Source organism: Hyperolius riggenbachi, chromosome 3, assembly GCF_040937935.1.
Source record: "Hyperolius riggenbachi isolate aHypRig1 chromosome 3, aHypRig1.pri, whole genome shotgun sequence".
NCBI classification, from domain to species: Eukaryota; Metazoa; Chordata; class Amphibia; order Anura; family Hyperoliidae; genus Hyperolius; species Hyperolius riggenbachi.
The window spans coordinates 188970487-188988149 of NC_090648.1; the positions used below are offsets into that span (position 1 = coordinate 188970487).

Genomic DNA, 17663 nt, shown 5'->3' on the forward strand with positions numbered 1-17663 from the left:
AGAGAACATCCCACTATACAGGAGGTAATTCAGAGAGTGAGACATACCCGAACCATGGAATATCTTACTTATCTATCCCATGAAAAAAACGACTTGTTCTCTAAAGTCTGGGATTTTTGGGATATCAACTTTGAACTCCCATTAACAGAAGCTAGAAACAGATTCTGATGCTCTATATTTAGAGACCTTCCTAATGATGATAGAATGGGGGGTCCGGGGACCAGGGGGGGGAGGGAGTGGGAGATGGGGGTGGTGATAATCTGCGTAATTATTTGAGTATTTGGTAGACATTGTCCATTTGTGTTATATAATTTTTTTTTTATTTTCATATTATTGCATGGCCAAAAACTACATACAATGACCTAAGATAATAAGGGCCTAAAAAGTTAGATGGGATGATTCAACTTCTTTATTAAAATCATTGTCATTAGATATATTAGATGTCCTGTTTACTAAACTATTTAATTACTATGCAGTGTTGATGAACCAATATGATATCCACTATTATGTTTACAAATCTCATCTGCTGTTATTGTGTTGTTGACATTTAGAAAAAACTTTTCAATAAAAATTGAGTTACAAAAAGAAATCAGAATGTCACCACACCACTAGCTTTGCACCATCCAATACAAAATAAAGCAATGTGGCTGTTAATCGCACTGTTTTCTGAAAAATTGACTACTAAAAGGGGTTACATAGCAGCACCTTCTTCTAGACCAGCTGTTCTTCCTCCACAACAATGAATATATTATTATATATTATATTGCATACAATTTGCATTCAAGAACATTGAGCATCTAATCATCTCTACAGGAGACCACAAGAACCATCAATAACACAAGCAGATGCAGTCTCCCGGCGTTACACGTTTTGCAGGAGGGTATAAAAAAGTTTGTATAGCTTTCTGCCCTCCACTCACTTCAGCCACACTCTGGATGAGCGAGTATTTGTAAAGCCCAACAGATACAAACCATGGCAGGAGCCTGCTCCACCAGTCACATGACCTGCATTTACCTCCGTTATCATGAACACAGATGACACACCTTTCTGGTCATTGTCTATTCTTTACACACATTCCAAGCGGGTGACTCCTACACACTACAACTCCCAGACTGCCCAGCGGCCTTTACTCCAACAGGGCGTGTCTGCGCATGCGGAATGCCACTGCCGGAGAGGTTTGAGCTTAGTGTGTGTATCACTTGGTGGGTGCTGGCGGCTTCCTGGCACAGCTGCTGGGGGCTAATTCTTCTCAGGTAAGGAGATGGCTGTCTCTGCGCTGCTGTACGACAGGTGGGACTGGCAGCTGCTGCTGCTGGTGGGATGGAGAAGCACTAGAGGGATAAATAACCTATAAAGGAAAGACAGCAGTCTGCTTCACTAGAGGAGGAAGTCTGCAGGCAGAGAGACTCAGGGCAGCTGCTACATTCAGCCCGAGAGAAAAGTTTCTGTATAGTAGTCACTGAGTGTGAGAGATAGACAAGGACTCCATAGCTGTTCATGGGTTGCTGCTGTGCATGTTGGTTTGCTGGGAGTTGTAGTTCAGTAGCATCTAGAGGTGAGTGCTACCTCTGTAGTGCTTGGTGACAGTGGTTTAGCTATAAAAGCAAAGTTCTTCTGTTACTAGGAGTAGACTTTTAACAACAGGGAGGAGTAGTGCTGATCGGTGGGGCGTGTGTGCTCTATTAGCTCTGCAATGTGAAGTGTCATGCTAGTTGGGGAGCCATTGCCATGAAAGTACAGGCTCTCTGTCAGCCCCTAATCATTATGTGCAGAGAGGTTCTTAAAAATTCTCCTCACGTTATTGGGTGTTTAGCTTCACTTGCCTTTCACAGGTCATTTCCTAAAATAAACCATTTCAGGATTATGCCAGATCTTATATAATAAAATATATCCTACATGAACTTTTTGTTGAAATGTGACTGTCTTCTGTATGATGGGTATCTTATTCTATACAATGCTACTCCAGTTTCATCAGTGCTTTGATTTGACATATGCACCGTTTTTACTATACTGAATAGATACAAGAAAAGGCTCATTCATGAAAATGTTGTTTTTCAGTTTTACCTTCACCTAGTGTTATCTTTACCTTCTATATATTGCATGGCTATTTAAATCCTCTATTTATTTTAATCAAAGCATCATGTTCCACTGCCTTTTTTTCTGTTGTTTTTTTCCCAGGGAACTTTGAACCATTGTCAGTTCTTAGTAGTTTAGAGTTTGCTGTCTTGGGGTTACACGGACGACCGCCCAATCTGTTTGATTTTGCAATCGCTTAGCAACTGGACAGGGATGCCAAATCAATCCTCAGAGGTGTATGGTAGCTTTTTTTTCGGTCTTGTCAAATTACATTGCCCGATTATTTGCTGTAGTACACAGCACAGTATGTGCATAATTAAATGGTATTTACATGCATATCTGATTGCTCAACAAACACTAATTTATTAGTTGGTTCTTACTGGTCTGCACAAGAGATCCAATCCCATTTTAAATAAATATCAGTGTGTTTTTATTATATTTTTACTTGTATCGTGGTCAGATTTCTGAATCACTCAGTGTAACCTTGCTAGTTTTAAGTTAACCATACATGTATCAAGTCCTGATTAGCCTAGCTGATCGATCCCTATCCAATAAGAATCAATGCTAGTCTTCTTTAGATGATCCAGCAGGAAACCTCATAGACACTTCTGTAATCACTGAATAGTGTGGGCGTAGTTCACTACAACCTATCTGAAACCTAGCAGTTGGAGAGGGTGCCATCGACCCAATCATGTTAGCAGTATTTCCCTATGAGTATTCTTGCTGGGTTCCCTAAAGCAGACTAGCACCTAAAGAACTTAATAGGATAGTGATCAATCCCTACACCACACGGCAAACTCGGTATCTGATAGATTTCAGAAATCTAACATCGATTTCACCTTAAAGTAAACGTGTAACTTTGTAAAAAAGCAAAAGTTAGATATCTACCTCAGTAGAGGGAACGTGGTGGGGTGTGGGTCTCTGAGCACCCTCTAGGGGAAAGGCACAGGAGACAAAAGCAGGAGCCCAATAGTGCAATATGTTGAGACAATCATAATTGTAAAAGGTAAAAACACTACTCACAAAGGAGTGTTGCAGAGGGGCAACCGACCACAGGAAGCAGGTGGAGACAATAAACCCGACTCCACTAGGGGTGGTCACTGTGGACCTGGATGTGGTCGCTCTCCTTGGAAAAGTAAGGAGACAGACTTCCACCGTGGTACAAACCACGTGTGTCCTGTCTCCACCCCTCAGACTTGGAAGGTATGGGATGCACAATTAGATGAGAGGCACCCTGGTTAATAAAAGCTGGTGGTTAATAAAAGCATTTGAAACAAATAGAAATTGAGGTAGCTTACCTCAGTGACGAAAATCTTTGTAATAACAAAATATTTTATTAGTAGTAGTCAGTAGAGGGAAGCATCTGGAACCTCCAGAGGCTTTCCACATCCTCCTCCTGACCACCAATCTAGTGCTCGGATTCTCTGGAAGTTTGTGCGGCCACGTTCCCTCCCCTCTGTGATTGATCGAGGCCATCCTCCACAGGAGGAAACCTGTCTTGCATGTTAGTGGGCACAGAGTTGTTGCTGCACACCTTGTTGCTGTCTTGCAGATATGCTGCTCTCCATCCTTCTAGCACTTCTGCCTTTGTGATGTAGACCAGCATGCTGCGGATTGGCAAGAGATGACATGGGTGAGTTGACGCTCTCTGCTGCGGCCATTCAGATTGAATCTCTGTTTATAAGCAATCTACTGACTCAGAATGTCCAAAAAAATTGTAGCCACCAGTCAGTCGCAGCTTGTTAGTCAACCAGCCAGAGGGGAGGCATTGAAACTTTGATTTGCTAGATTTCTTTTCCTTTCTTAGCCAACAGAGATATCCATGTTAAGAAAATGTTTTCTGCACACTGCTTACATGGTATGAAGTATTTGGATTGTAGTCCTGGGACCCACCAGCAGCGCTTTAGTGGTGTTTGCCTTTTACCGGGGATTGGCAAAGCGCTACAGTAGTGGATCCCAATAAGGGTGGTTCCACTCCAGGGCTTGCCCTTGGCAATTGCGCTGCAGCACTTTGGAGTGATTCCAAACCAAACGCATTGACGGGACGCACTTTGGGATTTGCAGTAAAATCGCAGATTTCCACGATTTTGTAAATCGCTGGTGCTTTGCATCCATCACAAAATGCCGCCAGTGGGTCCCAGACGTTAGTCTCAGAAAAGTGCTTTCTATTCAGTTCCACATTTGCAGGAAGGAGATAAAATTTCTTTCTTTGAGAACAAATGGCTGTCTTCTGATCAACTGTTAGGCCCCATTCTAGAGCGTTTTGCCGGTGATCATGTTTAGTGCTATAGAAGCGCTAATCGCGATCGCGGAAAATCGCCCCAAGTGTGAATGGCGCTAATCGCCAAAAAACGCCAGAGCAAAATGCTAGCAAAAGCGCTAGCATTTTGCGTTTTGTAAGTGTGAATGGGGCCTTAAAGCTGAACACACTTTATAATTGTCACAACTGGAAATCAATCTTAGTATGAGCATTCATTGAGCTCATTTACAGATTCAGAATTCTAAATTAAACAAAAACTACCCCAACCACATTGTTCCCCACCTTAAGGTGGGTACACACATCAGATAAGTCTTTGAAAAATGAAAGATCACAGACCAATTTTACCCCCTTCCATGTAGTATAAGAGCCATACCTACTCAGTCTATTCTATTGAGCTGAACTCCCCATCAGATAAAAATCTTTGCAAGTTGCTGCACACACAGATGCTGTACACATTCAACAGACCAGTATCTGCAAAATGCATTTATAGTCCATGATATCTGCAGATCTCATACACACCTTGTTTAACAGACCTTCATCTGCAGATCAGACCATCATCTGCAGATCCAAAGATCCATCCTGGTTGATTTGACCTGCAGATGATTGTCCGTTAAACAAGGTGTGTATGAGGATCTGCAGATATAGACTATGAATGCATTTTGCAGGAACTGATCTTTTGCAGATACTGAACTTTTGCATGTGTACAGCATCTTTGTGTGCAGCACCTTGCAAAGATTTGTATCTGATGGGGAGTTCAGCTCAATAGAATAGACTGTGTAGGTATCGCTCTCATACTACATGGAAGGGGGTAAAATTGGTCTGTGATCTTTCATTTTCCAAAGACTTTATCTGATGTGTGTACCCACCTTTACCCCTCTCACAGGAAGACACACTGGTTAATATGCAATTCACTTTTTCACCTGACTTTTCTCCCAGGAGATAATTTTTCATCTTTGACTTAAAATAACTTTTCAGCACTTTTCAACTAAAAAAGTAGGTGAAATAGTACTGTGAAAATTATTTTGAGTATGTTCTTGCTTACTGGTGACTTAAAAGGCACTTTATTGACAAGTTTAAAAATATCACCTAGGAGAAAACTCAGGTGAAAAAGGGAATTGCATATGGCCCAATGTCATGCGCTGCACCCGCCATAGAAATTGGTGTAAACTCTAGTAACTATAGCAGTTTTTTTTTCTCAGCTGAAGATAATGTTTTAGTCCAGTTCCTTGTTACATTGATGGGATTGCTTTAATCCCAGGAATGTTTTATACGTCTAGGTGTACATGTTTATACAACTGTCATATTTTAAGTACAGACTTCCTGATGAGAGTCCTGTGGGTGACATTCAGTGTGAAAATGTTCCATCCAGGCAAGGATAACATCAATATATGAGGTCACACTAGAGGTGACTTGTTCCAGCAGGACAGACAAGTTTTAGATCTGGGGCTGTACTAACTTGCTGTATTTATAGTTACTTCATCTGGTGTGACATCAGATGTACCTGTTCTGTATGCATTGTTCTCCTTGTGTGAAGCCAACAAATCAGAGAAGTTGAACTCAGCATTACATAATAATCTGTCCTTTTAAATCTCCTCATACATCCGTCAATCCTTTTTTATTTTTTTTTTTTTTTTTGAAAAATTGGTAAGGATCTTCTTCCCGCACGTGTATCTATATAGCTTCATCCATACGTGTTCTTACAGGAGATTAAGTTTAGCATCTAGTGTTATACATTTTCATCCTTTACAGAATATGTGATAGTATGTAAATCCAGTCATACATAAGCAGGTCTTTATCTAATACAAGGATGTATGGTCCAGTTGTACCATGTGCTATCTATGCTGACAAAAAATGTTTAAAAATGGAACTAAAGACCTCTCCCTCAAAGCAGGAGGGGTTTGGCCATCAAGACAAGTCATGCTGGGAGAAATTTCCCAGCATGACTTTTTTTCATAGACTACAAAGAGGTGGTCCTCTTGTTTTGGATAGCCTATAAAGTAGGATAAAACTGGTTTAATGGAAAGTAAGGCACCATTTACTTACCCACTGGTGTGATTCTTAGTGTATTTACAATATACAATTTGTATCGTGTATATTAATCTAGTTCTGACATCTTCTGCATCACTTTACATTGCCCAGCGACCCTCACAATCCCTACATAGCCGTATGTCCCAACCATTGCAGTGATCTCCGTGGCAATGGCTGCGTCATGTGACACGCTTGTACGTAATGATGTTGGGTCATGTGTTACTGCCGTTGCAATGGAGATCGCCGCTAGAGAATGTGATTGGGTGAGTTACTTCTTTTTTTACGTGCTCTGCACTTATTTTTCTAAGGACAGTGGGAGAGGAGGGTAAGCCAGCCCTCTAACGACAGGACGGCTTTATAGCAGTACCGGGCCAAATGCAGGCGTAGTTTTCCCACGGCTGATCTAGCATGTGTACGAGCCTTAAAGGGAACCTAAACTGAGTTGGATATGGATTTTTCCTTTTAAAAGAATATAATACCAGTTGCCTGACTCTCCTACTGATCCTGTGTCTCTATTACTTTTAGCTACAGCCCCTCAACAAGCATGCAGTTCAGGTGCTCTGACTGAAGTCAGACTGGATTAGCTGCATGCATGTTTCAGGTGTGTGATTCAGCCACTACTTCAGCCAAAGAGATCAGCAGGACTGACAAGCAAATGGTATTGTTTAAAAGGAAACATCCATATGCCTCTCAGTTTAGGTTTCAGGCAGGCAGTACTTTTATATAAAGAAATTTGAGAACCAGGGAGATCTATTGAAATGGGGTTCCCTACTTATTGTACAGCACAATACATATTTGATACAAACTAATTTTCCTTTCTGTTGAGCTGTGTAGACCTTAAGAGAATCGTTAGTTTCAAGTGGAACATGTTGTCAGATTGTTGCAAGTCATTGTCTGAATTTGACATCCTTTGCTACGTTTGTGTTTAGGGTGATTGCATGTTCCTCATTGGGGAATTTAGCTAGCACACACAGTAGACTTTTATCACTCAAAATGACCATTGAGTCTAATTTCGGATTACATTCTGTTTGTACAGTGGTTCTAAATACTGGCATCCTCTTCAGCAGACTGCTGAATTGAAAAATCTTTTGTCAATTGCTATTCATTTTCAATCTGCAGCTCACAGCAGGCACCCTCCTAGCTCCTCTCCCCTCTCCATAGAGCAGAACATGCTGGTCAGCAGAGGGCGAATTGTTTTATTTGTATGCTGCTGTCCACAGCCTGTGCATGATTAAAGTCATGGATGGACAAGATAATATGAAGGTCATGGTCTGGTTGGAATTCTATTAGGGGGACAGCTTAGCTGATAAAGCATCAAATGCAGGTTATAAAGATCTGGCTACCTAGAATTTGTCCATAAATCCAGTCCTGGCTTAAGAGAGTATTTTGCTCTCTCTGTAAAGCGTTGTGGAAAAAATATCAGAGCTATTTAATTGAATAATAGTAGTAGTGTAATCTGAAAGCTTTTGTCTTATATAGCGCTTGCCAATAGCTGTGAGATAGACTGTACACACCATGAGTGTTTGAAGACATTCATTGTCACTCGGTGTGATTAGTTACTATCAGGCTGGAAAGGAACCATATATATATTTTTTCAGCTACCTGAACATTGAAGCAGGCATTTTTGGCGCACAGTGTGCTTGTCGTATCTTGGCTACTCGGACCGCAAGTGTGCAGCTATGAATTGCCAGGGACTTCGGTTTTTGAGCATGAAAGCAGTTCTCGGCTATCTTGCAGCTGATCTGAAATTTTGGAACTCAATACTAATAAAGGTGCTTGACCCACAGCGCCAACTGCCCGGCTAAAAGCCAAGTGGTGGGGATGGTGCTTCCATTGGTTTTGAGTTAGTCACACATTATGAATTAACAGCGAGCGGGAAGGTTAGTGTAAATGATGACAATAGTCCTGCTGGCTACAATGTGTAGGATGTATGTTGTTGGAGCAGCTGACTTGATCAGGGTATTCCACCTCCCCTGTGACATAGACCAACAAGAACGATGACTCTGGCTCCAACCAACAAATTTCTCACAGAGCTGGTTCTTGCTATTCCGCCCTTTGAATATAGGAAAGTTATCCTGATTTGGTTGTTCGAGCCTGATACATTGTTTCTGAAATGGACAGGGCAGGGTTCGTGTTAGGAGAGGAGAAGGATAATGTTAGGATTGGAGTAGCAGGTTGGTGTTAAAGGGGGAAGGTTAGTGTGAGAACAGTGCAAATTTCCCGCAGTGAAAACATGTAACGACAATATAGAATGTATGCCCTGAACAAACCTAGTTGATGCTGCTGGGGAGAAGTTGGTTAGGTTGAACTCTCATGGCTGATCACTATGTTGCTTTCTTCCAGGACGAACTTGTTGGACATATTTAGCAGTAGACTGTGCCTGAATCATCCAACTGCCATCTGAAGCCTTTAGGTAACTATAAAAATTCAACCGGTTGGAAAGCTATTGGCCTAATTCCTATTGTTCTACTCTGATCAAGCAGAGATGTCACTGCATTCTGCAGAGCTGTCTATGGGAAGCTTGTCTGACATACATTTCATAGTGCATGTGTTAGTTAATAAAATATTGTCAGGGTCCCAGCACCCATCTGTAAGGACCTTGATTGTCCCTGGCACATACTTTTGTAATCACAAAGACAGGAAGTAAACTTGGCAACAAAACTGTACAAAGTACTTCGCTGTGTTGATATGAAGGCATGGAATAATGAGGAGGAATTTCTCAGTATTTCTGTGCTTTAGATCTTAATTAACAAGTGACCTCACCCTGCTGTTTTGGAATGTAACAGTCTCTTTGTTGTAGCCTGATAAAGTTCCTTGTCAGGATTGCCCACAATCACAAAGAATGTTGAAGGGTGTTTGTCAGGAACAGATATTTAATAGCAGATGAAAGCCAATAGCATTTTGTGAAGGTTTCGTTTTTTCTTAATCTCTGAACAGATGGCAGATGTCATCTGGAAATATCTTCTATGATCACTTTGAATTACATTTTCTCCCAATCGGTGTGTAAGATGAGAAGTATTTTGTTCTAGTGTGGAGAGAGGATCTTCTTGGTGATGCATTGCATCTCACTCCAACAGTTGTAAGCTACAAAGCATCTAAAGGTGTGTACATACAGTTTCTGTCATTTGCCGGGATCAGGACTCGATCCCTTGAGTGTTGTGTATATCAAAAAGCGCTGCAACGTGCATATACCACTAATGTAACAGGTGAAAGTTCCTGTGTAAAAGTCTTTCAAGATAGAGCTGAACAGTTCCAATTATGAGTCCCTGTGTATGCTCCCTTCTGTAGGATGTAGCAAATCCCTTTATAAAGTTCTTGTATGTAGATAGTGCTCCACTTCAGTAAATAGATAGATGAAAGGTAACTTGTCCCCTTTAGGACCGCACTCACCCGTTCAGATGGACCACTGTCAGACTGGTCAGTGAGGCTTAAGTGTTACTCCTCCTTGGCATCTGTCCAGGACATCCTCAATGCGCTGTCTGCCGGTTATCCGTGTAGGGGTATGGATCCTATGCGGATAGATGACTCCAGTATGTCTAGACGCTCCTCATAGAGGGTGTGTCTCCAATGTACCTCATAGAGGGAATAAATAGACCATAGCGTAACCCCATAAAAGTTAGAAAAATGTATTCCTTAAAATGTACTCACAAGCATGAGATTTGGTACAGGCGTTTAGAGTAATTAACGGGCTCTCCCCCGTGCCTCCCGGGTAAGGCCTATAGAGGTTCACCGTTCCACTTGATTCTCGCCGTCCGTTTCCGCGTTAGAGTTGTGTTCCTGGTATGTCCTGTGGCTCCACCCTGGGTGGGTGGAGCCACAGGACATACCAGGAACTCAACTCTAACGCGGAAACGGACGGCGAGAATCGAGTGGAACGGTGAACCTCTATAGGCCTTACCCGGGAGGCACGGGGGAGAGCCCGTTAATTACTCTAAACGCCTGTACCAAATCTCATGCTTGTGAGTACATTTTAAGGAATACATTTTTCTAACTTTTATGGGGTTACGCTATGGTCTATTTATTCCCTCTATGAGGTACATTGGAGACACACCCTCTATGAGGAGCGTCTAGACATACTGGAGTCATCTATCCGCATAGGATCCATACCCCTACACGGATAACCGGCAGACAGCGCATTGAGGATGTCCTGGACAGATGCCAAGGAGGAGTAACACTTAAGCCTCACTGACCAGTCTGACAGTGGTCCATCTGAACGGGTGAGTGCGGTCCTAAAGGGGACAAGTTACCTTTCATCTATCTATTTACTGAAGTGGAGCGCTATCTACATACAAGAACTCGATCCCTTGAGTGACAGTGTAGGTTGAGGGGTGTACATTGTCGCCAGTCTAGATGCTAGCAATGCATCTGTTGCTATAGAGAAGGGGCAATGAGTGGTGCACAACAGAGCAGCTTCTGGCAGATGGGGTGAGGAGAACAGCGTACTTGGGGGATCAATTGTGCATCGTTGTTGCTAAAGATCCGACATGCTGGATCTTCAGACGACATGGAGGGTCATCTAGTCCCTAGGATGTGAATCTGTGGTACGAGTACCCCAGGGTGTACTTTTAATGCTACCAATACTCTGGCTTGATATACCAATATTTTAGAGTTTTTTAGAAATGCTAAATCCTTTATAAACACCTAATAAGTATTAGTAAATGCTTAAAATTGTTTACAACCAAACTTCATTAACTGTACTATGATTAAATAAATCCTTTTCATGGAGTACTTGAGATAATCTTTACCATGCCATACATCCGTACTTGATGAGCACAAGCTTTCAAAAAAGGTACATACCAATACAATGTTGAAAAACACTGATCCACCCTGTGTACCTAGCTTAATTTGGTGGATGGTAGAAAGGGGAGGCCACTGACATAAAGAGACACATGTTCTGTGGCTAGTTTTTCAGCTCAGTGATCATTAATTTCATACAGATAAAAACCTAGTATGTGCATATAGCTTCAGACAACTTTGTAAATTAAAGTTTGAATAGGGCAGGGAAGTGTTATGGTTTGTTATACCTTTATGGTTTGTGTTGCTGTATTTTGCCCCATTGGTGGGACTTTACTTCTAGTCTATGTGGCTGCTTGATCTCAGATCCTTATTACTGTCCCCAAAACACGTAATGAGGAAACTATTCTTACAACAACTTTTAGTACTAAATTCACACTAATAAACAAGGGACCATGGATTGTACCAAAACGCAAGTCCACCTGCATAGCCGAGCAGCAGACAAAGCATGTACTGCACTACGATAATACATCAGATGGCAATGCAGTGCACTAATGGGAACGGCAACCAGTGCTTCCTCTGCGTGGTGTACCACACATGGTGTGATCTCCCCTAAGGGGGAAAAATCCCTTTCACTTCCTGCTGTCTCTCTGGGGTAGAAAGTGAAGGATGCTGCTGTCCTTGTTTATTCCCTAATATTCTGCCTTTTCTAATAACAAAGCTGAGCTACTTGTTTCACTCATATCTGCAATACATATACCTAAATAACATTGATTCACTAAAGTACATTGTCATCCAATCTTGCTGGTTAGAGCTGCAGTATGTGATGTTTTTGTGCCATCTTGCCTTCTGCACATTTTTAAAAAGGTATTTACCCATATCTGATATTTTTTTTCTGACTCCAAATAGCAAATGTATTCCTCCAAGCTTTTCTAAGACTAAACTATTTACATTAAAGGTGATGGGAGAAAGAGGGGCAGCGTCAGAAGCCTAGCTACTGCGATGCACTGGGAGTGAATCGACAGGCAGGAAGTGGGAATATGTGTAGGAAGGGACTTCACAGAGCCAGTGTGTAGGTACCGTATATAGCTAATTCTTCAGAGTAGCACATATACAGTGATGTGAAAAACTATTTGCTCCCTTCCTGATTTCTTATTCTTTTGCATGTTTGTCACACTTAAATGTTTATGCTCATCAAAAACTGTTAACGATTAGTCAAAGATAACATAATTGAACACAAAATGCAGTTTTAAATGATGGTTTTTATTATTTAGTGAGAAAAAAAACTCCAAAGCTACATGGCCCTGTGTGAAAAACAAATTGCTCCCTGAACCTAATAACTGGTTGGGCCACCCTTAGCAGCAATAACTGCAATCAAGCGTTTGCGATAACTTGCAACGAGTCTTTTACAGCACTCTGGAGGAATTTTGACCCACTCATCTTTGCAGAATTGTTGTAATTCAGCTTTATTTGAGGGTTTTCTAATATGAACCGCCTTTTTTAAGGTCATGCCACAACATCTCAGTAGGATTCAGGTCAGGACTTTTACTAGGCCACTCCAAAGTCTTCATTTTGTTTTTCTTCAGCCATTCAGAGGTGGATTTGCTGGTGTGTTTGGGGTCATTGTCCTGCTGCAGCACCCAAGATCGCTTCAGCTTGAGTTGACAAACAGATGGCCGGACATTCTCCTTCAGGATTTTTTGGTAGCCAGTAGAATTCATGGTTCCAGCTATCACAGCAAGCCTTCTAGGTCCTGAAGCAGCAAAACAACCCCAGACCATCACACTACCACCACCATATTTTACTGTTGGTATGATGTTCTTTTGCTGAAATGCTGTGTTACTTCTACGCCAGATGTAACAGGACACGCACCTTCCAAAAAGTTCAACTTTTGTCTCATCGGTCCGCAAGGTATTGTCCCAAAAGTCTTGGCAATCATTGAGATGTTTTTTTAGCAAAATTGAGACGAGCCTTAATGCTCTTTTTGCTTAAAAGTTGTTTGCGCCTTGGATATCTGCCACGCAGGCCGTTTTTGCCCAGTCTCTTTCTTATGGTGGAATCGTGAACACTGACCTTAATTGAGGCAAGTGAGGCCTGCAGTTCTTTAGATGTTGTCCTGGGGTCTTTTGTGGCCTCTCGGATGAGTTTTCTCTGCGCTCTTGGGGTAATTTTGGTCGGCTGGCTACTCCTGGGAAGGTTCATCACTGTTCCATGTTTTTGCTATTTGTGGATAATGGCTCTCACTGTGGTTCACTGGAGTCCCAAAGCTTTAGAAATGGCTTTATAACCTTTACCAGACTGATAGATCTCAATTACTTTTGTTCTCATTTGTTCCTGAATTTCTTTGGATCTTGGCATGATGTCTAGCTTTTGAGGTGCTTTTGGTCTACTTCTCTGTGTCAGATAGCTCTTATTTAAGTGATTTCTTGATTGAAACAGGCGTGGCAGTAATCAGGCCTGGGGGTGACTACAGAAATTGAACTCAGGTGTGATAAACCACAGTTAAGTTATTTTTTAACAAGGGGGGGGGGTAATCACTTTTTCACACAGGACCATGTAGATTTGGAGTTTTGTTTCTCATTAAATAATAAAAACCATCATTTAAAACTGCATTTTGTGTTCAATTATGTTATCTTTGACAAATAGTTAACGGTTTTTGGTAAGCAGAAACATTTAAGTGTGACAAACATGCAAAAGGATAAGAAGTCAGGAAGGGGGCAAATAGTTTTTCACATCACTGTAAATACAAAATGCAGGTACTTTAATACTGTGTAAATTACTGACCCAGAACAAGTGTGCAGATCATGTGTTCTAAGTAAACTAGCTCTGTGCTTGCTGCAGTTGTGTGACGCAGGGCCAGGTAATCCCCCAATTAATGAACAAGATGGGGAGTGTGGGTATATTCTTAACCTGAATCGGTCCATAAGTCGAAACACTAAGGGCCTGTTTCCACTACACGCAGATTGGATGCAAAAAAACAGATTCCAATGAATGCCTATGGGCCTGTTTCCACTAAACGCAATTTTTCTGATGCAGATTTTCCCATAGGCATTCATTGGAGTCAGTTTTTCTGCATCCAATCTGCGTGTAGTGGAAACAGGCCCTTAGCCATTGGAGGCCCTCCTGTACCTCCAACGTCCCCTCTGTCACCTCTGTTCCCTCGTGCCTTCAGTGTCCCCCTCTGTCCCCCCACTTTGTCATCTCTGTCCCCTTGTTTCCTCAGTGTACCACAACAAAATGTCACTTTTTGCTGAGTTTAAAAAAAACATTTTTTCTTTAGTTTTTGTTCTTTAATCAATGTTTTTCAAAAAGTACAAGCTCTTTTTGGAAAAAATATTTTGACTTGTTCCCACAGAATCAAATTTCACATTTTCTGGTCGTTCATAAGTGGGGTGTTTGTAAGTTGGGGACTATTTGTATATAATTTGTGCTATTGAATGCACTTATCTAGTGCATAAGAGTGTTTCCACCAGTCTGTGCTGCATTAAAGCAAGAGATACAGGACTGTATTCACAAAACTTTACATTGCTCTGGTAATGCACATACAATTTAGCCTGAGCTACATAGGTTGCGTAAGCTGCGTTGCGCAAACCACATGCGCATTATGCATCCAACGTATGTGTTGCACTTGCACATATTACGTGTTTAGCTGTTCAATGACACAGTAAGTGCAACACATCTGTTGTATGCCTAGCTGTTTTATATTAATTACGTAATGTGCGTTATGAAACCTTCATAGCTTGGGCTAAACTTTTATGTTAAAAAAAGTATGATGGTTGGCGTATTTGTTAGTTCACATTTCTTTTTACTTATAACTGCAAATTATTTAACCAAAACAAACCTAGATAGTTTCCAAGTAATTGGTTTTTCTGAGATAATGGTCTTGCCCCTTCCCCTTGTTTGATCATGTGATTCTCCTCAGAGCTATGGCATTCAACAAACTTTCCTCAAAGTAGAGTCTGCTGTCACTTTTATACTAAATAAGTTAGGGTACCCAAGGTGAACATTGGATCAAAAAGCAGATACTTCAGGAGAGGGAAGCCTGTGGATCCTGTGAACTCTTCCCACACAATCATCTGGACACACCTTCTCATTCAAAGAGTTTTCTTTATTTTCATGACTATGAACATTGAACACACTGAAGGCATCCACACTATGAATTAACACATGTGGAAGTATAGTGCATAACATAGTGCATAACCAAAAAGTGTGAAACAACTGAAAATATGTCATATTTTAGGTTCTTCAAAGTAGCCACCTTTTGCTTTGATTACTGCTTTGCACACTTTTGGCATTCTCTTGATGAGCTTCAAAAGGTAGTCACCTGAAATGGTCTTCCAACAGTCTTGAAGGAGTTCCCAGAGATGCTTAGCACTTGTTGGCCCTTTTGTCTTCACTCTGCGGTCCAGCTCTCCCCAAACCATCTCGAATGGGTTCAGGTCTGGTGACTGTGGAGGCCAGGTCATCTGGCGCAGCAACCCATAACTCTCCTTAATGGCCAAATAGCCCTCCCTTACACAGCCTGGAGGTGTGTTTGAGGTCATTGTCCTGTTGAAAAATAAATGATGGTCCAACTAAACGCAAACTGGATGGAATAGCATGCCGCTGCAAGATGCTGTGGTAGCCATGCTGGTTCAGATTGCCTTCAATTTTGAATAAATCCCCAACCGTGTCATCAGCAAAGCACCCCCACTCAATCACACCACCTCCTCCATGCTTCACGGTGGGAACCAGGCATGTAGAGTCCATCCGTTCACCTTTTCTGCGTCGCACAAAGGCACGGTGGTTGGAACCAAAAATCTCAAATTTGAACTCATCAGACCAAAGCACAGATTTCCACTGGTCTAATGTCCATTCCTTGTGTTCTTTACAGGGCTGTGGAGTCGGAGTCGTGGAGTCGGGCAATTTTGGGTGCCTGGAGTCGGAGTCGGGAAAAAATGCACCGACTCCGACTCCTAATGAATTTGTAACTGTAATTAAAATAGAAAATATGATAAAATGTTCTATTTCTCAGATAATAGTCATTCAAAATAATGTATATATACAGTAATAGCTGTGCTTAGTCCACAAAAATGAAATAAACCAATCAAAATTAGTTACTTGTGCTGCATCAATAAAGCAGTCCCCGTATTTTTAAGGTCAGATATACATATCTGATTGTGACTGTATATATGATGCGTACACAGGAATCTCTTATATATACTAAATAACATCTATGCTGTAGGAATAAAGCCTGATGTGTAGCTGTGTCACTAATAGAGATGGTCAATGAGATGGAAATAATTCTGCACTGATGCTGATTTATGCAAATGTTTGCACTCCCTTTGCTGATGAAATCAAATAATTTGATATGTTATTAAAATTTGGTTTGGTGACTACAAATTAAAGGGTACCTGAGACGGATGAAAAGTAAAGTTTTATACATACCTGGGGCTTCCTCCAGCCCCCTTCAAGCTAATCAGTCCCTCACTGTCCTCCACCACCCGGATCTTCTGCTATGAGTCCTGGTAATTCAGCCAGTCAGCGCAGTCCGGCCGCATGCCACTCCCACAGCCAGGAACATTCTGCACCTGCGCAATAGTGCTGCACAGGTGTAGTATGCTCCTAGCGGTGGAGTGTGTTCATGCGCACTACGCCAGACTGGCTCAAGTACCTGGACTCATAGCAGAAGATCCAGGTGGTGGAGGAGGACAACGAGGGACTGATTATCCTGAAGGCGGCTGGAGGAAGCCCCAGGTATGTATAAAACTTTAATTTCATCTGTCTCAGGTTTACTTTGTTACACAGTAGTACTATACTCTACATATGCACTCCTCACAGAGCTGCAGGGAATCCACTGAGAATGCTGTGCACATTGAACACAGAGGTGTTGTCTGTTTACAATCTCCTCATTCCCCTGCAGAGTACCTGCACATCATTCTTACATGTACCCACACTTACATTGCCTAGGGCCTGATAGATGTTCTTTGTTCCGGTTTGTACCTTTTACAAGTACTATTACTAAGGACTAGTTTTAGTCTAAAGGGAATAAATATAGTAGTCTACATATCCTTCTCACTTCAGTTGTCTTGTAAAATTCCTAAGCGTTGGCAGTTATGAGACGAATTTCATGTTACATACTTTTAATCAACAAAATTGTAATATGCAAATTAGAGGAGTCGGAGTCGTGGAGTCGGAGTCGGTGGAATCCTAAACTGAGGAGTCGGAGTCGGTGGATTTTTGGACCGACTCCACAGCCCTGGTTCTTTAGCCCAAACAAGTCTCTTCTGCTTGTTGGCTGTCCTTAGCAGTGGTTTCCTAGCAGATATTCTACCATGAAGGCCTGATTCACACAGTCTCCTCCTAACAGTTGTTCTAGAGATGTGTCTGCTGCTAGAACTCTGTGGGGCATTGACCTGGTCTCAAATTTGAGCTGCTGTTAACCTGCATTTTCTAAGGCTGGTGACTCGAATGAACTTATCCTCTGCAGCAGAGGTGACTCTTGGTCTTGCTTTCCTGGAGCAGTCCACATGTGAGCCAGTTTCTTTGTAGCATTTGATGGTTTTTGAGACTGCACTTGGGGACA

The 17663-nt window shown here is 41.8% G+C and overlaps 1 protein-coding gene across 2 annotated transcripts in view; it reads left to right on the forward strand.

Moving 5' to 3' along the window:
* Positions 1-1166: 1166 nt before the first annotated feature.
* Positions 1167-17663, forward strand: part of LOC137563241 (tropomodulin-3-like) — an 86466-nt gene continuing 69969 nt past the window's right edge. The window contains exons 1-2 of one of the 2 annotated variants that reach the window (XM_068275450.1): positions 1167-1253; positions 8708-8777. The gene's annotated coding sequence lies outside the window, so the exon portion shown is untranslated. The remainder of the gene's footprint in view (positions 1254-8707; positions 8778-17663) is intronic. The other variant, XM_068275451.1, reaches the window with a different exon arrangement.